The sequence below is a fragment of the Pelodiscus sinensis genome, chromosome 2 (genome assembly GCF_052426305.1).
Source record: "Pelodiscus sinensis isolate ZL-2025 chromosome 2, ASM5242630v1, whole genome shotgun sequence".
In the NCBI taxonomy this organism is placed as follows: domain Eukaryota; kingdom Metazoa; phylum Chordata; order Testudines; family Trionychidae; genus Pelodiscus; species Pelodiscus sinensis.
In genome coordinates this window covers 133,425,037-133,447,555 of record NC_143053.1, presented here as the reverse complement: position 1 = coordinate 133,447,555, position 22,519 = coordinate 133,425,037, and the positions used below count along the sequence as shown (strand labels likewise).

Here is a 22,519-nt window from a genome sequence, read left to right as displayed (position 1 = left end):
AGGGGTGGCCTTGTGCAAGCGTTTTGTTACTTTGTCAAATGGATGAATAATACATTTTTGAAACTAGAATAGGGCTAAGAATGGTAAGAGCTTGTCTACACAGTATGTTACTATGCAGAAAGCCAGGGTGTGAATGTACAGCACACGGCTTGTTGTGTAGAAATGTTCCCTGTGGATGCTGATTTAGTACAGTGAAAATTGCAGAGTGGGACTTGGCTTACACCAGAATTTTCACTGAACTGTAGGTTAACACATTGGCTTGCAGCACAGTAATGTGCCATATAGACAAGCTCTAATAAGGATAAGTGAAAAGCACACAAAAATACCAATCAGTGGACAAGGAAACAATTGGAACTGAGTTCTCCTGTCTCAAACTAAGTATATATTGCCCTAATACACAGGGGATTTTGAAGGGAAAGTCTCTCCCTTGAAATCCAGATAGAGTTGGTTGTCATGGTAAATGTATCGTGGTAGGTGTGGGTCTGGCACAATTTTTTTTTCTTGAGTAAATAACAAGGGGCTGCCAGTGAGCATGCATTAGTATATCACAAATCTTGATACAGACTCTTCTCTTTGATCCCATGAAATTACAAACTAAATGGCTATGTCTAGACTGGGATGATTTTCCGCAAATGCTTTTAATGGAAAAGTTTTCAGTTAAAAGTTTTCAGGAAAAGAGCATCTAGATTGGCACGGACGCTTTTCCGCAAAAGCACTCCTGAGGTCTATTCCAACCCTATGATTCTAGGTGCTGACACAGCTATCTAATGATTTCTAGGCATAGATGCTAAGCTTTGAGAAAACATCCTTTGAAAACCCAGATGAGAATATGCTGACATTGGGATATTCTGCCTCCCATAACTTTAAGAAAAATAAGTATATGATAATGAACAGTGAATAGGATGCTCCACAGTTGAACTGTGGCTCTGGAAAATTCCTAAATAATAATAAAGGCTACATTTTATTGGTTTAAGGTTAATAGTTCATCACAGTGAATGTTGAAAGGAGAACTGACATGCTGATGAAATAATGATTTGCAATATGGAATGGAGAATGAAAAAATTATGAATCTTAGGGTAAATGTATCAGTAGGTATGTGGAATGATAGAAGACACAGAAGGACAAATTAATGTACAGGCAGTCCCCGGGTTACGTACAAGATAGGGACTGTAGGTTTGTTCTTAAGTTGAATTTGTATGTAAGTCGGAACTGGTACATATTGTAGGGGAAACTCTAGCCAAACATTTCTCCAGAGCTCAGTTTTATTCTCCCACACTTCACTTCCCTCAGTCCTTTATTCTCAAGCTGAGGTGTCTGCTGAGAAAAGCCCCTCCGCGTCTCCCTGCTCTGCTGGGGGGGGGGGGGCGCTAGCTTCATGTCTCCCTGGTCTGCTGGGGGGAAGCAGCTAATGCAGGGTTGCCTCACCCCGTTTGTAAGTAGGGATCCGATGTAAGTCGGATCCATGTAACCCGGGGACTGCCTGTATTAAAAAAAAAGTGACCCAGGATCTAAATTGGAATCCACTGATTCAGAGACTGAGATGTGCATTAAGTGCCCATTCTAGAATTCTTCTCAGGTGCCTATCAGAGACTGGACTTTTCCCTCAAGATTGGGAAAATTAAAGAGCTCCTCCTGCCTATCCCAGCACAAGTTGCCCCCATTCTCTCACAAATTGTCAATAGTGGTGAACCTCTGGAAAACACTGAACATTTCCCTTGTCTTGGTAGTCACTTCTCCCAGACAGCCTATCTGAATGTGGAGACTGGTTATAGAATCTGTTGCTCCAGTGCATTGTCTTATTGTGTGTCGTATGTATATGATCAGAAGCTATAAATAACAATACTATCTGAAAATATATTAAGAAAGATGAAAAACAGAAGCTAAATAAGTAGACTTGTGCCTTAGTTTCCTATCACACAGGGTAATGCTGCTCTATAATTCAGCAGAGTAGTCCATTTGGACCTGATTGAGAGCTCACTCAAATCAGCAGAAAGACTGGCAGGGGTATTGGATATGGGCTTTTATATAGGAGTAGACTCTGGATGAGCATTCCCTAGAAGTGTAATGAATTTGAGGATCAAATAATATTTTCTTCCATTGCAATCTACTATGGCTTCATTGCACATCCCCATTCACAAGGGTAATAATAGAATCCCCCTTTTCCTCCGTACAGCATTGAACAATTTGTCAGATACTTTTAGTGGCCACTGTCAGAGACAGTTTGCTGGACCAGTGGTCTGCTCCAAAGTGGCAATTTCCAGCTTTCCTTATCAGCTGTTTACTACTTGACAATATTCTTCTGATGTATAATGTGTATTGGAAACAGAGTAAAGAAAGTCACTTTTATTAAATAAAAATAATTAGCTAGATGATGGCAGCAGTTTCAAACTGTTGTGATTGCATAGCAGTTCTTGCAGAACAAATTGTTGGTTGATACACAACGGAGCTGTTGGAGATGCAAAGTATTTTATATTTTTCTTGAGCACTCTTTCAAAGCATGCCTGTGGTGGAAGCATTGTGGGCACTGTGCCTGTGAAAAAGTTTTGTGTTTTTTTTTTCTTTTGCTGGATTTTTTTAAGCTAACCAATCAGATGTGAACTAAAGGGATCAGAGAGTGCTAATGACTGATGGCAATACCACTTCAGTACCTTTAATTATAAATCACTAACAGACTTAGCAGGCATTGCCCAGGTCCTTCAGGGCAGCGAGCTGGCAGTGTGGAGGGTGCAGGAGTCAGGGCAGAGCCTTGGGGATGTGTGGAGGAGGTCCTGTGTGCTCAGGAAGCTGGGTGGAAAGGAGGTACAAGAGTGAGGGTTGGGGGTGAGGAGGAGCTCAGGGCAGAGGGTCCCATCCAGCATGGGCCTTTTCTCTCCCTTTCCCCAGCCCCTCTGGCTGCCGGGAGTGTTTTCTCTACCCCACCCCCAGTCTTCCCCCACAGTGGAAGGGGGGAAATGGTATGGGACAGGGGGACTACTTGCCAGTGTTCTGGTAGGCTTGATGGCAGAGCCACAGCCTTGCTGGCTATTCCCTTGGTCAGGGGTGGGCAATAATTTTTGCAAGGGGGCTGCTTAATGAATTTTAGTAAATGTTCACAGGCTGGCTCCACCCTCTGGCTATGTCTACTCAGCAGAGCTTTTCTGGGATACTGGAGGTAACACGGAAAAGCTATGCCGCATCCAAGGAATGCGTCCACTTTTTCTGAATAGTTTCCGCAAAAGCAGATGCGTTCTTTCGGCATCCTTATATTCCTCATTGTATGAGAAAGAAGGGATGTATCAAAAGAGGAGGTTTTTCTGAAATTTGGCCCTGTGTAGATGGGCCAAATTTCAGAGAAGCCTCTTCTGAAAAAAAGTGGAAAAACGTACGCAAATTGCTGTTTGTGATTTGTGTATGTTTTTCTGATATAACTGTGCAGTCTAGACATTATCTCAGAGGAATGGGGCCTGGGGCAGAAGGGGCAGGGTTAGGGACTAGCCTGCCTCCAGAGTTGTGTGTGACTAGAGGCTTTGAATTTAAAACACAGCAAAGGACTCATAGCTCTACCACTACCGCATTGGATGGCAGCCACCAAGGGTTGCTGTGGCTATTTAAAGGGCTCGTGGCTCCAGCTTCTATAGGGTAGCACCGCGAGTAGGAGCCATGGGCCATTGAAATAAGGTCCTGATGCCTGAGCTGTGGCCTGGAAATTCAGTGGCATAGGCAGCAGGATATAAATAGAAAGTGGTTGGATGCAGTCTGCGGGCCGGATCAAAGTGTTAGACGGGACAGATCTGATCCATGGGCCGCATCTTGTCCAGCCCTGCCCTGCCCTTGATGGTATGGCTGCTCCCAGTGGATGCTCTGCAGAATAGCTCTCCCCTGCAGGCTCACTGCCCCCCCAGTGGCCACTCTCATATCGCATCCTTGGAACAGCAGCCCCTCCCTTCCCATAGTGATAGAAATGTAGCCGTGTTAGTCTGGGGTAGCTGAAGCAAAATGCAGGACAATGTAGCACTTTAAAGACTAACAAGATGGTTTATTAGATGATGAGCTTTCGTGGGCCAGACCCACTTCCTCAGATCAAATAGTGGAAGAAAATTGTCACAACCATATATACCAAAGGTTACAGTTAAAAAAAATGAACACATATGAAAAGGACAAATCACATTTCAGAACAGGAGGGGGATGCGGGGGGGAGGGAGGAAGGAAGGTAAGTGTCTGTGAATTGACGATATTAGAGGTGGGGAGAGTGGGATGTTTGTGAGTTAATGGTATTAGAGGTGATAATTGGGAAAGCTATCTTGATAATGTGTAAGATAGTTCAAGTGTTTGTTCAATCCAATTTGGAGAGTGTCGAATTTTAACATGAATGACAGTTCAGAGGATTCCCTTTCAAGTGCAGATGTAAAAGGTCTTTGTAGCAGAATGCAGGTGGTTAAGTCATTGAGAGAGTGTCCTTTCTGGTTAAAATGGCAAGAAACTGTTTTTTCTTTGTGATCTTGTCTGATATCTGTTTTGTGGGCATTAATCCTTTGGCGAAGTGTCTGAGATGTTTGTCCAATGTACATAGCAGACGGACACTTTCGGCACATGATAGCATAGATTATATTTCTGGATGCGCAGGAATATGTGTTCTTGATCTTATAACTCACTTGGTTAGGTCCAATAATGGTATCAGCAGAATGAATATGTGGACAAAGCTGGCAATGGGGTTTGTTGCAAGGGAAGGTACCAGGGTTGGTGTTAGTGTGGTATGTCCTGTGGTGGTTGGTAAGAATCATCTTGAGGTTAGGTGGTTGTCTATAGGAGACTATGGGTCTGTCTCCCAGAGCCTCTTGGAGTGTGGTATCCTGTTCCAATATAGGCTGTAGTTTATTGATAATGTGTTGGACAGGTTTAAGTTGGGGGTTGAACCAACAATAGAACACCACTTGTCATCACCTACAACAAATGTGATTTGTCCTTTTCATATGTGTCCCTTCCCATGTAATGGCAACCTGTCCTTTTCCCAGGACTTCCAGTTGTCCTGGCACAACCAAACCCTGACCTTCCTTAAGTTAGGAGAAGAGGAATCTGCATATCAAATTTGGTGACCCTAGCTCTTAACATTTAGGAGGAGTTTTTGAACAAACAGACTTGCAGACAGACAGAGATACACTCTCTCTATATATCTATCTAGATTATAATTTGTCCTCTTACTTCCTTCAGGAGCCAGTGCACATAAAATCATGAGTACCTTACACAAACTTCCAGCTTTATTCTTTTTAAAGAGCTCTTTAGTCTTTGTTAGCGCACACATTTATCTCCAAGGGCTTTCCTGTTTCTTCTACTCAATATGACAGACATCCAGCTTCCATATTTTAACGTGTGAAATAACATTGTAATTGCTAGTCAAATTGTTCTCATGCATTCTTTCTATTTGTAAATGTTCTCCATTGGGTAATGAAAGGTTGGAATTATATGCTAATAAGACTGGGAGTAAAAAATTATTAAATGGTTGAACATTCATTTTTATAGTAAAAAAGTGAAGTTAAATTAGGGATATAAGGGTGGTCAAATCAACTACTCGGCTTTCCCTCTCCCCTTAAAGCCTCAATGTCAGAGGCAGCAAGGAAAGGGGAGCAGGAGCCAGTGCTGGGGAGAGCTGGCTTAAAAGCTGGTTCCCTCAGCACTGTCTCCACGTAGTGCGAAGGGGCGGAAGAGGCAGAGCTGCAGCCTTTCTCAGGAGGCTCAAGCCACCCCCAGAAGCTAACCTTGCTGCAGCTCTGCAGTTTAAATGTAGTAGGAGTGGGAACTTGCTCCCACTAAATTTAAACTGCAGAGCCGCTGCGGGGGTAACGAGCGCCCACCCTCTCCCCCCTTATCAACTAAAATGTGGAGAAATTGGAGAGGGTCCAGAGAAGAGCAACACAAATAATTAAAGGTCTAGACCTATGAGGAATGACTGAAAGAATTGGGCTTGTTTAGTTTGGAAAACACAAGACTGAGAGGAGACATGATAGTACCCTAAAAGGGCGTTTCAAGGAGGAGGGAGAAAAACTGTTCTTTTTGACATCTGATGATAGGACCAGAAGCAATGGGCTTAAATTGCAGCAAAGGAGATTTGGACAGTAGGGAAAACCTCCTTACTGTCAGGTTGGTTAAATACTTGAAAAAGTTGTCTAGGGAGATTTTGGGATCTCCATCATTGGAGATATTTAAGAGCAGGTTAGACAGAAATCTGTTACGCTGTTTTCTCATGGAAAAGAAATCGGGAGGATGGAGACTGATCCTGGACCTTCGCAACCTCAATCGCTACCTCAGGAAGCAGAAATTCAAGATAACACTAACTTCTATATTTCCAGCCCTAAACAAAGATGATTGGTTCACGTCCCTCGATCTGCAGGCTGCGTATTTCCATGTGATGATACATCCAGCTCACAGACGTTTTCTGAGTTTTGTTGTAGGCACACAGCACTTCCAGTACAAAGTCCTTCTGTTTGGACTTTCCTCTGTGCCCAGAGTTTTCTCGAAGACCCTTACAGTGGTGGCAGCACATCTTCTTCATCGAGGCATCTTTCCATACTTGGACGATTGCCTAATCAATGCTCATTCATTTGAGAGTGCACTGTCAGCCACTCAGGTCACACAAGACTTGTTCACAGATCTGAGCCTTGTACTGAACGTTCTGAAGTCCTCGCTAATACCGCAAAAATCCCTCGTGTTCGTTGGGGCACGATTAGATTCTACGATGACCAAGGCCTATCTTCCTATGCAAAGGTTTCACAGTATTCTAAACCTTACGCAGACACTGTCCCTCTGTCCGAAAGTAGCAATACTTACCTGTCTCCAACTCTTGGGACATATGGCGGTGACGACGTATGTGGTGCAGCATGCCAGACTGCGCCTCAGGTGTCTCCGACATTGGCTGTTGTCCCTATATCGTTCGGGCAATTGTGACATACACAGACTAGTAACATTACCATTGACAGTGAAACAATCCCTTGTCTTGTGGAATTCTCCAACCAACATGCTCTCCGGGGTTCCCTTCCAACGTCCACATCCCACTGTTCAAGTTACTTCAGACGCCTCTCTCCTAGGATGGGGAGCCCACTGCAAGGGCGAATTTGCTCAGGGCCAATGGAATACTCAAGAAGCCCTGCAGCACATCAGTCTTCTGGAACTCAGGGCGGTGTTCAATGCATGCAAGACATTCCTACACAGGATCTGTGGTCACATGGTGCAGGTCTTCTCCGATAACACCACCATGATGTACTACATCGACAGACAATGAGGGGCCCGATCAAGATCCCTGTGTGCAGAAGCCATGAAGCTATGGAACTGATGTATCAATCACAACATCACTCTCCTAGCAATGTACCTACCCGGCAAGGACAATTCCGTTGCAGATCCCTTGAGCAGACACCGGTTCCCCCAGCACGAGTGGGAACTCAATCACAAAGTGACGCTTTCCATATTTCAACACTGGAGACACCCCAATATAGACTTGTTTGCCACACATCAAAACACCAAATGTCCCAGATACTGTTCCAGAGCCAGTCTGGGCCCCAAATGGCTGGGGGATGCGTTCCTGATAAGCTGGACTCATCATCTCCTTTATGCTTTCTCTCCTGTTCCACTTTTCCCAAGAGTGCTAGAGAAGATAATCGACAACAGGGCCACGGTTATACTGATAGCCCCCTTCTGGCCCAGACAGACCTGGCTTCCTCTTCTGCTGCAAATGTCTTGCTGTCCACCATATCCGTTACCCAGACGACCGGGTCTACTTATGCAGCCAGGGATGTTCATGCTGCAGCTACAAATGGACCGAATGCACCTCACGGTATGGTTCCTAGCTGATTCCACAGTACAGAAGTACTTTGCTCACAAGAGGTGAAACAAATACTACTGTATAGCAGACGTAACTCCACATGGAAGACATCTTTATAAATGGCGTCGGTTCCATTCCTGATGTGTAACCAACGGTTTCGACGCAGTGTCCACTCCAATCCACTGCATTCTGGACTATGCTCTCCATCTACACCTCTCTAAACTGAGCCTTTCATCTATTAAGGTCCACCTTTCGGCGATTTCTGCATTCAGACAATCAATTGAGGGCTCTTCAATCATGTCTCACCCAATGACAAAACATTTTCTGAAGGGTTTAATGAACCTACACCCTCCACACAGGAAACCACCTATTCTTTGGGATCTTGAGTTTGTCTTGGACACTCTCACATAACTTCCCTTTGAGTTGCTGGCCACATGCGACATGGAGACTCTCACCATGAAGGTGCTATTTCTTCTAGCTACAACGTTGGCCAAACGAGTTGGAGAACTGGCAGCTCTCTCGGCTGCTCCTCCATATACTTTGTTCACCAACCAAGGGGTGATATTATGGCCGCACCCAAAATTTCTGCTGAAAGTGAATTCGGAATTCCATATCAACGCAACGATAGTACAGGCAGTCCCCGGGTTACGTACAAGATAGGGACTATAGGTTTGTTCTTAAGTTGAATCTGTATGTAAGTCGGAACTGGCGTCCAGATTCAGCTGCTGTTGAAACTGACCGCCAGTTCTGACTTACATACAGAATCAACTTAAGAACCCCAAGCGTCCCCAAGTCAGCTGCTGCTGAAACTGATCAGCAGCTGATTCCAGGAAGCCCGGGGCAGAGCTCCTCGGCGCTACTGGACCAACCCAGCAGCACCCCATCTGCTCTGCCCCAGGCGTCCTGATTCAGCCGCTGCTGAAACTGACCAGCAGTGGCTGAATCAGGACGCCTGGGGCAGAGCAGCTGGGGTGCTGCCGGGTTGGTCCAGTAGCGCCCAGAGCGGCGCTGTGGGACCAACCGGCAGCGCCCCAGCTGCTCTGCCACAGGCGTCTGGAGAAAATCCTAGTCTGCTGGGGGGGGGGGGCGAATTAGCTGCGCCCCACCACCCCACCCCAGCAGACCAGGAAGACGCGGGCGGCGGACCGAGACACACCGCGGACCCGCCGCCTGGGTCCTCCGTGGCTTTGCTCCCTGTCTCCCTGGTCTGCTGGAGACCAACAGACCAGGGAGACGGGGAGCAAAGCCGCTGAGGACGCCAGCAGCGGGACAGCCGTGGGGCGCCTGGGCTGTCCCGCTGCCGGCTTCCCCGAGGCTTTGCAAAGCCTCGGGGAAGCCGGCAGTGGAGCAGCCCAGGCGTGCCTGGGCTGCCTTGCTGCCCGAACCCCTCCGCAGCTTTGCTCCGCGTCTTCCTGGTCTGCAGACCAGGGAGACATGGAGAAAGCCCCGGAGTACACGGGCGGCAGGACCACAAGGTCCCGCAGTCCGTGTCCTCTGGGGCAGCCCCGTTCGTAACTGCAGATCCGACATAAGTCGGATCCGTGTAAGACGGGGACTGCCTGTACTTTCGATTTTTTACCCCAAACCACATGCAACGACTCTTGAAGCCCATCTGCATATCTTAGATGTTCGCCAGGCACTCACCTTTTATCTGGATCAGACTCGTCCATTTCGACAATCACAGCAGGTTTTCTTGTACTGCGATGGAAGATCCAAGGGCCAATCATTGTCTTCGCAGCGAATATCTAAAATAATCGTGAAATGCATTACTACGTGTTATACCTTATGAAATAAGCCCATACCTACTCCAATTACGGCTCATTCCACCAGAGCAACGGCCACTTCTCTAGCTTTTCTCAAAGGAGTATCAATCCAAGACATTTGCTATATGGCGACATGGTCTTCGGACATGACTTTTGCTAAGCATTATGCTGTCAACACAATTGCTAGAGAATCAACACTGGCCTCTGCAGTGTTGTCCACAGCAGAAAGATCCTAACTCCGATCCCGCCTACGCAGATGAGGCTACTGGTCTGTACTCACCTCAAGTGGAGCACCCACAGCGACTCCACTGAAGAAGAAGAGGAAGTTACTCACCCTCTGCAGTAGTGACGTTTCTTAGAGGTGTGTGTCCCCGTGGGTGCTCCACGACCCACTCTCCTCCCCTCTTCGGAGTTTCTCCTTACGTTTTTCAGGAGTGTTCTGGTTCGGAGGAACTGGCGGGAACTGCACCGGATTCAGCGCAGGCTCACAGGCAGCGCAAGCAACACGTGCCCCACGCATGCGCGGTTCGGCTGGGCCACAGCTGATGAATCTCTGACCTGCGGCGCAGGGATGAGCCCGACACCTCAAGTGGAGCACCCACGGGGACACACACCTCAAAGAAATTTTGTTACTGCACAGGGTGAGTAACTTCCTCTTTTTTCCCCTTTTCCCCATTAAATATGCTAAATAATTTGCCAAGAACTAATTCCTACAGGAACCACACCTAATCAGTGATGATTCCTAATTTACAATTAGATTTTGAGAGCTTTTTAGCCAGTTTTTAGTCTGTGTCAGGTTTTCATTGTCAATGTATTGTTCTAGCTTTTTAATCAAAATGGCATGTGGTACCAAGCCAAATGCCTTACAGAATCTTAAGTATATTTCATCTACACTATTACCTTTATCAATCAAACTTGTTAGATCAACGAAAAAAGATAGTGAGTTTGACATGATTTGTTTTTCATAAATCTGTGTTGCTTGGCATTATATGAGTCTCCTTTAGTTCTTTATTAACTGAGTTCCAGCATCAGCCACACCATTATCTTGTCTGGATTGATGTCAGACTCAGAGATTTATAATTATTCAGATCATCCTATTTATACTTTTTAAATATTAGCACACCATCACCTGCTTCCAGTCTTCTGGAACTTCCCCAATGTTGCAAGACTTACTGAAAATCATCATTAATGGTCCAATGAGCTCCTCAGACAACTATTTCAAAACTCTTGAATGAAAATTATCAGGACGTGCCTGATTTAAGCTTGTCTAAATTAACATTCTCTTGTGGAATGGAAGGAGTGTTATCATGTGATACGACTACACAGAGCTATCCTTTCCATAGGACAGTTCAGAGTGGCTGCTCCAGGCCCTGTACTTTGGACGCTCTGTGGCAGCCACCTTAGCTATCCTATGGATGGGTCACAGGGCAGCCTGGAGTATCACCTAAGACAGTGGTGGGCAAATGTTTAGTGTCGGGGGCTGCTGACCCCCAGAAAAATCAGTCAGGGGTGTCACAAAAGTGAGAAGCAGAACCCTCCCCCCCATCACTGACATGGCCCCTGACTGAGTAGGAGAAAGACACTCCCCACACTCCCCTCACACACCAGAGCCTAGGCTGGCCCAGGCTAGTAGATTTTGTGTGCTCCAGCCCAGCGGTGGGGGGAACCCCTGAGCCTCTGGGGCTGGATCCAGGCAAGGTGGGGGCCACATCTTGCCTCGGGGCTTGAGGTCCCTCCCCGATCTAAGGGGAGGGGCTTGGTGCTGGGCAGCAGCTGGGGTCAGCACTCTCACTGGAGCCAAAGCAACCAACAGCCCACTCCACCCTGATGAACTCTGCTTCACTGTGGCAGCAGGAAGAAGAGTCCCTGGGTGCTCTGCTTTCTGCTGCCACAGAGAAGCAGGACACATCAGGCTGGGAGAGGACAGCAGGACAGAGCAAAGCATGCTGCGGGGCCACTTTGGCTCCCATTGCCATAGTGAATGCAGGAGTGGGGGCCAATCCCTGCTGCTGCCCTGCACCAGGCCCCATAATCTTCTGGCTAGCATTCCTTGGGGGAGGAAGTAGGAAGAGGCAGGGTGGTGGTGGAAGAGGGGCAGGGCTTAAGGGAAGAGATGCAGTAGAGATGGGTGGAAGTGCCTTGAGCCCCATACCTAGAGTTTTGGGAGGTGGTGGCCTCAGGTCCCCTCGCTCCTCCCTGAGGCATGGCCCTGTGACTACATCATATATTCATGAGCCTCCAAATACTTTTTTAAGATACTTGCATTGTATTATCTGGTACAAGAGTACAAATAAAATAGCATTGTCCTTGATACTGGGGCTAGTCTGACAAGTTTTTTTTTTTCCTCTTCATCCTTGTCATGTTGCTGCTTTTCTGCCCCCTTCCTTCATTTTTCTTCATGAAGTGGTGATGGGTAAATATCACTAATAAGGGAGGGGCAAATTTTGTATATAAATCTGAATGATAAGATTATATTGCTGAATCTGGTGTAAAGGAGAAAGGTGCTGACTATGAAAAGCTTTTTTTTTTTATCCATGGAACAGAAACATTGTGGTGTTGTAAACTCCTACAGTGTCCTCTGACTTAGAAAGATAATCTCTTGGGTTGAGGGTATGGTTAATCAGATAGACCTGTGGTAATAATCTAGTGACAGTTGGCAAATGCTAACTTCTTAATGGCTTTTATTGTACACCACTGACCTCTTTGCCAAACTGAGATTTTCAACTAGGCTGCCAATCATGGTTACAAAGGTACTTGTCTGGTAGGCTCTGGACTGAGACCATTAATTCATATGCTTCATGTCACCAAATACCCAGCAGAAAGTAAAAAATAACATAAAAAACCCTACACCCATTAAGGTGCAAAACTAGTTTTATGCTGGCATCCTGGAGCTGTAAGTACTCCATTTCCTAAGCATCTAATTCCTATGAGTCATGTTTAACTTTAGCTTTATTCCAGACTGAGGCTGGTTTGGGAATTATTGTTTGGAAAATGGCAAAAAACGACTACTAGAAAGTAAATAATGGAAAGTACAAATTAAAATAACTTGTTTAAAATAGTGTGTGTGTGTGTGTGTGCATATGTTTATTTATATACAATAGTTTTAGCAGACAGTGTACAGAGATACGTTTTGTATACATAATATTTCAAGTTTTTTCTCCCTACCTTTTCTCTTACATAATTCTCAGCAATGTAGGAGCTCCTCTTTACCTGAAAGTATGAATACAAGAACATTCAGAAGATATAAATTTCTTACTAGTCCCAGAAGACAAATATTAAGGGGAAATAACCTACGTCTGCTTTGCTTGCATTCCAATTGACAGTTTAAAGCAGCTAACCACAGAATTCAGTTCTGTTTAGTGAGGATTAAAATGGTTTTAACAAGACCATTTTTGCCTAATTGGGATTGACATTTAAGGCAAGCATGCTGGATAAAAGGCAGCAGAGACAATAAACATAGCCAAATACTGGAGTCTGACATTACTTTTGGAAAAAATAATAGAGCTGATTGTCATTCAAGCTCTCAAGCTAATCTGTGATTTAATTGCTTCCTAAGAGCTTTAGTCTTGAATGGGGAGTCACTGTCAAAGTCAGACTGCAAATAGTGTAACTATAGAACTACCCTTGATGGAGAGTTGAGAATATTGCCCCAATATTAAATTGCTGCACTTTGGGGGAGGGGGGCAGGTATCTATTTAATCACTCTGATATCACATATAAGAATCACTTATAGTAAAAATTAAGCAAACACAGTATAGTAACGTGAAGCTCACTTAACTAAAGTTGTTTTTATTGCACTTTTAGGTTATCTACACTTTTAGGGTACATAAGAACATAAGAGGCATGTAAATTACACTACCCGACATAGTCAATGAAGCAGGGATTTAAATATCCCTGGCTTCATTAAAATAAAAATGGCCGCCACGCTGTGCTGACTCAGCTGATCATCGGCACAGCGCGGCAGTCAAGACACGGATTGGTCGACCAGGAACGCCTTTGTCAACCGCTCCTGTAAACCTCATTTCACGAGGCATAAGGGAGCGGTCGACAAAGGCATTCCCTATTGACCGATCCACATCTTGACTGCTATGCTGTGCCAACGATCAGCTGAGCTGGCACAGCGTGGTAGCCATTTTTATTTTAATGAAGCGGGGGATATTTAAATCCCCGCTTCATTGACTATGTCGGGTAGTGTAATTTACATGCCTCTGTCGGCAGAGGCATGTAGTCTAGACATACCCTTAGATTCATCTGAAGAAATGGGTTGGGCCCACGAAATCTCATAATACCTTCTACATGTTTTGTTAATCTTTAAGGTGCTGCTATACCATTCATTGTTTGTTAACTTACAGTTAAATATTTCATGAAACCTAAAATGAATTTATGCTGGAAACTAACATAATGAATGCAAAAATTCATGTTTCTGGAATTCTCCTGTCCTTTATTTTTGCTTTAATAATTCTTTGTAATTTGGTGGGAGGATGGGTTCGTTTATAGAGGAGCATTGGCTCCCCCTGCCATCTAAATTAAGAAATGCAAATTCCCAGAATTAATAACTAAACAACTTGAAACCCTCTTTATTTTTGTTAGCAAAACTGGTATAAAGCATCTAGGTTTTTAGTTTTTAAATCAAGTGGAAGCTTTTTCTAAATGTAAAAGCAATATTCCTTTTTATATATATACACGATACCATACATGAGTGTCTTGTAAAGGCTTCTAACAAGGAATGTAAAAAAAGTTCATAATAAGAGAAGCAATATCTCATAATCATTGCTTTAATATGACAAAATTGTGGATGCACATAGATTTAGGTGTTAAGAGTTCAAAGTGTATTCTCTAGCTCCTAGCTGTTGGCTCACATTTTATTCATCTACTTTCAAATGTGAACAAATAGTCACCAGAATAATTACAGAATTTTTATATGTAGGGAAAACTGTTGTGTAAATAATACCACTAATTAATAATTATGGATTTTTGGCTCCTCTATTCATTTGTCAATTAATTTATATTGCTATCATAGTAAGTTCTCACAATTCTTTTTATTATGCAAAAAACGAGTATTCATATAACTAGTTGTTAACATTCAAAAGTAGAGCTAGTACATATAGGAACTGCTATTCCTTTGTTTGCATGCATGTTGTTTTCTTCTTTTTAATTTTTAACTGAATCAGTTCTGAAAAGGTGCTGGATGACTGTAGCTCTCTGTATACAACAGATTGGATACATGATGAAAGCTGCTCTCATGTTGGACATCTGTCCAAGTAGGAACTGAACCAAGTTTGTGAACAAACTTGTTTTGTTTTCACATTGCTCATCTTGTCCAAATCTAATATATATTTTTGGGAGAGATGAGCAGAACTGTATTTAGTACAGGTTGGATCTCCCTCGTCCAGCACCCTTGGGACCTGACCAGTCCTGAGCAAGGGGATTTATTTGCTGGACCAGGGGAGGTCACTCCCAACATGGCCCATGCTGTCCTGCTGCTCCTGGCTAGGACTCCAGCCTAGTCCCACTGCTGCCTGCCCAGCCATGGCTGCCACTGGGGTTGGAGCGCCGCAGCAGGGGCTAGAGCTCTGTGGCTGCTGCTGCTGAAGTTCTGTGGCCGGGGCCAGAGCTCTTTGGCTGCCACCGCAGTCCCTGAGTTCCGTAGCCTGGGCCAGAGTTCTGGGGCTGCCACTGCTGGGTCCCCACTACTGCCTGGCTGCAAGGGCCAGAGCTCCCTGCCGTGCCCCCCACCTCCGGACTGAGTCTCCACTTCCCCAATGCTGCTCTTGCCCCATGGCCCAACCTTCCTATATTGGGGCTCTGTGACCCAGGAACATCCAGAGTCGGACCAGTTAAGGGACCTGTCGAACCAGAGTCTCAGTTAAGGGAAGTACAGCCTGAATTAAAGATGCGGATGTAACATGGATTTATATCAGGATCAAAGCTTCTGCTGCAAAGGCAGCAGGTGGCCCATTTTGAGTAGAGGCTTTTAATTACATGCAGAATGCTTTTATTTTGATTTTCACTCTTTAGCTCAGTTCAAGTGCCATGGACAGGAATAATGTTACATCTGGTTTTTTTTTAAACACCTTGCCTGTTGTCACTAAACTGCAACCCTGAGGGCAATCCAGTGGAAAATCTTCAACCAGTTTCATTTGGTAAGCATCCTTTTGGAGCAGAGCAACATAGCTATTAATTGACTAATTTCTGAAGCTTTTGATATTCCAATAGCAATCAGCAGAGAACAGTGAAAGGATTTGAAAGGAGTTTTGGGTATGTTTTAATTAATGAGCATGTGATCAATTATTTTCTGGAAATCCATGCAAATAGAAGATATTTTCATGCTTATGCATATATTTAGATGTATTGCTTTCAAAATGTGACCAGTTATGTAGGGCTGAATAGCAGGACAGCATTCAATGCCATGTACCATTAGGGTTCTGCATTGTGAGAGGAAATAAAGCATGAGCAGCTCAAAAGCAGAGCTGGCTGGGAAAACTTTAACAGAATCATTTTAACATCTTTTGAAGGGAACATTTTGATTTCTGATTTTGAATTATTTTATTTTGAAATTTTTTAAATTGAGTTATACAATAAAACATCTACATAAAAACAAAACGTATTGATAAATTCAAAATCATTTTTTTTCCAAAATTTCCCTTCAGATAAATTTGAAATTTGCAGGTTTTGTTCTAATTTGAAATGGAGCCACATTTTGAAATGACGAAATCCTTCATAAAATGGAATTTTTGTCCTGCACAACTCTGCTCAGAGTATTGAATACTAATCTATGATGTCTGCAGTGAATCATGTCTTTCAGGACACTGTGATTTAGTTGTTAGTATTATGTAATATTTAACCTTCAAAGAATAATTTATGCCTCTCAACGACCCTAAGCTCCCTGAGGCAGATAAATTCTGTACAGTTGTCTCACTTTTATTTCTGTGAAATATTGGTTTGGGTTATCTGAATGACTTGGTTGACATTACAACCGGGTGTCCCTATCTGTGGGGGATTCTAGTAGGAAGCTGGGAGCACATGGGGACAGGAGCTGCTGGACCAGGTGCGAGCTGAGACTGAGTTTCTATTTTTGAACATACATGTCTTTTGTTTGACATCAGGAAGGGGGGCGAGGGACGGGTAAGTGGAAGGACGTGAGGGAGGAATGGGGCACGAGCCCCTGGTGGGGAGGACTGGGGTGGCACTGAGGGCTCCTCAGGGTGGACGCTCTCCTGCAGGGCCTCGTGGATCCTGACAGCTCCCCAATGGACCCCCCCCCCCGGATGGCAGCCTACAGCAAGTGCAGCTGGGCTGATGGCAACGACCCCACAAGACACACCGGTGTTCGCAGGGGAAGCTCTGGCTCCATGTGGCCAAGTGCTGTGGTGTCCTGAGTGCAGGCACTCGGGCACTCCAAGACAGGACTGCTTTGCTGTCCCTCATCGAGATAGACAAGCAAGCGGGGAACCCTGAGAACTCTCTCTCCAGGGTGGGGATAGAGTCCTTTTAAGCACGGAGCTCAGTTAGCCTCAGGCAGCAGCCCCACACACTAAGTCCTAACCTGATGCCCTGCCAGCATTGGTTCTGGCCAGCCTTAACTTCGGTTCAGGGTCCACTCAGTGTGGACACACTATTTCGAAATAGCAAAACACTCTTTCAAAATAGGTTTTGTGTGTAGATGCATTAATTCGAATTAGGTTAATTCAAATTAACTATTTCAAATTGTTAACTCAAATTAACGCTGTAGTGTAGACATACCCTTGTAGCTGAAATGTTTGCGTACCTTAATAGACACACCAGTTCAGTTCACTGAATACTGCAGTGTTTCTGGCTCTAAGGGCTTGAGTATACCAAAAACACTTTGGAACAGGTAAGTGCTATGATAAAGAAAGTATCTGGTTTTTAATAAAGATTATTGTATGTGTTCATTGGCCAAGTTTCACGTTGCAGTGCATATGTCTTATTTCTGTAAACCAGGTCTTGACTTTTTTTGCTCCTTTGTAAAAAAACAAAACAAAACAAAAAAAACACAGAGTTGCATCATTCCAAAAATGCTCAATTAGAGAGCTGTTTGCAAAAGAAAAAAGAAAACAAGGCTGTCCTGTCCAGCTTTGTTGATATAGAACATAGCTTTTGGAGCTATGTACATTTAATCAGCAGGGATACACATTCCACAGCTATTTCCTGAGGACAAAGTTGCCAGGTTATTTCATAGTTGTTCCTTTTTATTTTGTATTCTTCAGCTATAAGTATGTTTTAACTAATTATAAGATTTTTTTAGTCTGTGAAGTGATTTCCAGTTGCAGATGAGTTGTAGATTGATATACAAACTATATTTGTCTTGGAAATTTATAAGTAATTTAACAAAATGGCATTGGTGGCCAATAACCACCAATTTAGTAAGCCAGTAACTTACTAAATCATCACATTCTCTAAATTTCTTCTGATTTGTTCTGCAAGTTGTGTCACGGACTGTTGGCATCATATGGTGTGTCTAGACTACATGGCTCCCTCGATGGAGCCATGTAAAGTAATTTACTCAACATAGTCAATGAAGTGGGAATTTAAACAATTCCCGCTTCATTAAAATAAAAATGGCTGCCATGCTGTGCCGACAATCAGCTGATCTGGCACAGCGCGGCAGTCTAGACGCTAGTCTAGTCTTTGTCAACCGCTCTGGTATGCCTTGCAAAACGAGGTTTACCGGAGTGGTCAACAAAGGATTCCTTTGTCGACCGCGCCGCGTCTAGACTGCGGCACTGTGCCGTATCAGCTGATTGTTGGCACAGCGTGGCGGCCATTTTTATTTTAATGAAGCGGGGATTATTTAAATCCCCTCTTCATTGACTATATTGAGAAAACTACTTTACATGGCTCCGTCAATGGAGCCATGTAGTCTAGACACACCCATAGTAGGCACAAGATGGCTAAGGTAATATCTTTTATTGACCAATTCTGTTTGTGCAAAGCACAATTTTTTGAGCTTTTCAGATCTCTTCAGATCTGGGAAAGGTAACTGAAAGGTCTCAAGATTAATAAAAAGTCAGGCTAGGTTATTAGGCTTCTGTGCTGTAGGAGACTACTTAAAATGGAACGGGCAAGTAAGGGTTATCATGCATTAGAGCATGTCACAAATTGTTGCAATGGCCCCCAGATTGCCTGGATCTGCCTCTCAAGGCTCAGGGCTCCCCCTCCCCCCCAGCAGTAGGGAGCCCACACTGGCACTCCAGACCTCCCAGTGCAGGGCTGGAAAACAGAAAATCTACTGGACTAGGCCCCCCCATAGGCTGTGGTGTGGGAGGAGAATGTCTTTCTGCTTTTCAGTCGGGGACCACATCATGGAGGGTTTGTTTGTTCGTTTCTCATTTGTGTGCAACCCCTGACTGATTATCTGTGGGTCAGAGGCCTCCAACCCCCCAAAAAGGTTCCCCAGCCCTGATACATTTGTTAGTCTCTAAGATGCCACAGGAGTACTAGTTGTTTTTAAAGTTACAGACTAACACTGCTATCCCTCTGAGATTTTTTTTTTAAGATCACAAATGTTTGTAGTCAAATAACATTTTCCATCCTAGGATCTCAAAGAGCTTTACAAAGTATAATATTGTTTTTTTACTTTCTGGTTCTCTCATGTATTGTATATAGACCTTTTTTTTCTTTCTTTCTTTTGGTTAGTCTGGTATCCTTGTTGTAGGATTAGTGAAATCTCTATTTTGAAGAAATCAAGGAAAAAGAAGTAAATGATTAGACATAATTGACATTTAAAGAGCTCAGGCAGGATACCATTGTTTTTTCACTTTCCATTGTCACCAAAGTTAATTACAGGCAGTCCCCGGGTTACGTACAAGATAGGGACTGTAGGTTTGTTCTTAAGTTGGATCTGTATGTAAGTCAGAACTGGCATCCAGATTCAGACACTGCTGAAACTGACCGCCAGTTCTGACTTACATACAGAATCAACTTAAGAACCCCAGGCATCCCCAAGTCAGCTGCTGCTGAAACTGATCAGCAGCTGATTCCAGGAAGCCCGGGGCAGAGCAACTCTGCCTGGGGCTTCCTGTAGTCAGCGCTGGTCAGTTTCAGCAGAAGCTGACTTGGGACACCTGGGGCAGAGCAGCTGGGGTGCTGCTGGGTTGCTCCAGTAGCGCCGGTGCTACTGGACCAACCCAGCAGCACCCCATCTGCTCTGCCCCAGGCGTCCTGATTCAGCCGCTGCTGAAACTGACCAGCAGCGGCTGAATCAGGACCTGGGGCAGAGCAGCTGGGGTGCTGCCGGGTTGGTCCAGTAGTGCCCAGAGCGGCGCTGCTGGACCAATCGGCAGCGCCCCAGCTGCTCTGCCCCAGAGTCCAAAACAAAAGCCTGGTCTGCTGGGGGGGGGGGGGGGAGCACAGTAGCTGCACCCACCCCCCCCCCCAGCAGACCAGGGACACGGGGAGCAGAGCCGCAGCGGTCCCTAGCAGACGGTCCCTAGCAGACCACAGGCACCCGGACTGAAGCGGCAGCAGCGGCGGTTCCCCGCGCCTCTGAGGCTTTGCTCTGGCAAAGCCTCAGAGGCGCGGGACCCTCCCGCGGCTGCGGCTTCAGTCTGGGTGCCTGTGGTCTGCTAGGGACTGTCCCCAGCAGACCACAGGCACCCAGACTGAAGCCGCAGCAGCGGCGGTTCCCCGCGCTTCTGAGGCTTTGCTCTGGCAAAGCCTCAGAAGCGCGAGAACCCGCCCGGTGCCCCTGGTCTGCTGGAGACGGTCTCCAGCAGACCAGGGGCACCGGAGCAGCTTACGAACGGGGCTTTCTCGCCCCGACCTCCGGGGCGAGAAAGCCCCGTTCGTAAGTGCGGATCCGACGTAAGTCGGATCCGCGTAAGTCGGGGACTGCCTGTAATGTCCTCACCAGAGTGTCACTGACCTCTCTGCTTCAGGACACTGTATTGTATTAAGACTTCAGAGACTTCACTTCAGAAGTTCTTTGCCATAGCAGGAGAGTTGGAGTCTTTAGGAGATTGTCTTGGGTTTCCATTCACCAAGGATCATTTTTACATTGATGAACTTTAAACAAAGTTCAGCTGTTGCTGCTGTTACTGTGCTGTTTGCTTCTGTTCATGCTAATAACAGCCAGTAGTCACCTCTCCTTTGTTGGTGGTGTTGGACACACAAAGTTTGAAACAGGAAAACAGTACCCGGAGAGGCTGTCAACATTCACAAGACAGGAGACGTGACTGTTAAAATACTCATGAATAAAAATTACAACAAAATCAGATGACATTCCTAGTGTGTGCTAGTTACCAAAAGTTGACATTTATATGAGAGCCTGCGCGCGCGCGCACACACACACACACACACACGAGCACATTATACTGCGTATGTGAATACTAAGGTGCTTTATAAATGCAGCAGCAGCCTCTGAGTAGGAGCTAGTACTCCATTGAACAGCCTGGCAACCTCACTAGGGAATAAGGAGACCCTTGTAAAACTGGGTATGTAGTTGTTGTTTGGCTGCACACTCACTCATTAAAGAGATTGTATTGGGCTTTTGACGCAAAAGATTATGAATTGCTCGTTCCAATGTTTCTTATTATTTCTTCATATGAATTCAGAAATATTGGTTTTACTAGTTGCAGTGTTAATAGGATATAAATTAATATTTCCTAAAATTAGAAACCAATTGTAACCAGATGTCTTCATGGGACATACCGAGAATGCCATGTTCAGGGCAGGCTGCAAGAAATAGGGCAGGCAATCCCTTGAAGTAGTGGTTTATTCTATATTAGATTCAAGGAGCCAGTAACAAAAGAACTTCTTAGACTAGGTTGTCTAGATAAAAGCCATTATAGTGAGGAGTTACTGAAAATCCTATTCACCATAATTAAAGTTCTACTAATACCAAAGGATCAGACACTTACCCTGAGGTCCATATGAATCTCAGATCTTACCCAAATGCATGCTTACAGCCAATCCTTAAAAACTGAATCTAAGCTTTATTAATAAATAAAAGAAGAAATTTATTAATGACTAAGGAATCCTATACATCGAAGTCACTTTCATAGTTCAGGATCAGAGCAGTGATGTCATACCTTCTGGTTTGAAAAAGTCTCTGTGGAATCAATTCAAAGGGTTATAGTCTAAAGGCAATTCAGGTGTAGAGTCTGTTAAAATTTTTCCATTAAAATTCCAAGGTAATCCAACTACGTGGAGGTCTCTTTCCTATAACTCAGATATTCCCTGTTAAAGTTTAAGTAGACCTGTGATGAAAGGATTAGACCTGAAGTTTCTCTTTTGTAGTTTTCTAGTTGGCTGACAAGCCTCCTAACAGAAATTGTCACAGCTGGGCTTTCCTCTGAGGAAAAATAGGCAATGAGATATAGACCATTTACTTTGAAGTTAATCCTCTATTTCCTATGCATATAAAGGTAAACTAGTTACACTTATATATGTAAGGCAATTAGACAGACAGTTTAGACAATATAGATAATATTTTTTTCCCACAGACTCACATCTTTCATCTTAAGGTTAACTGAACCCAGACGTATGCATAATATAAGGCAAAGTTAAAGGGAATCAGCATATAAAAAGCTCATTGACTCACATTAGGTAAGCTTCTAACAAAATACAGGTAAATTGTCTTGAGCAGTTTAATTATCTGCAAATGTTGACACCTCGCTGTTTACCCCTTTCTCCAGATCATTTATGTATTTATTGAATAGGTTTAGTCCCAGGAGAGACCACTAGTTACCTCTCTCCATTCTGAAAACGGACCATTTATTCCTACCCTTTGTTTCTTGTCCTTTAACCAGTTACCAATCCACGAGAAGACCTTCCCTCTTATCCCATGATAGAGATCAAATATTCTTTCTACACAACCTATGTAAAAAAGAAAATAGTCTGGCAGCCACCATCTTAAGTGACACCTGTGTTTTAGGGTTTGTAATAGACTTTCACCTCCGTACAAACCAAAGGGAGATATGTAGCACTTATTTAATGGCATATTACA

General features: G+C 44.5%; 1 protein-coding gene across 2 annotated transcripts in view; it reads left to right on the top strand.

The window, feature by feature from the left end:
* The window catches only part of FBXL7 (F-box and leucine rich repeat protein 7), a 330,308-nt gene that overhangs the window by 247,809 nt on the left and 59,980 nt on the right, over window positions 1-22,519 (top strand). The window lies entirely within an intron of this gene.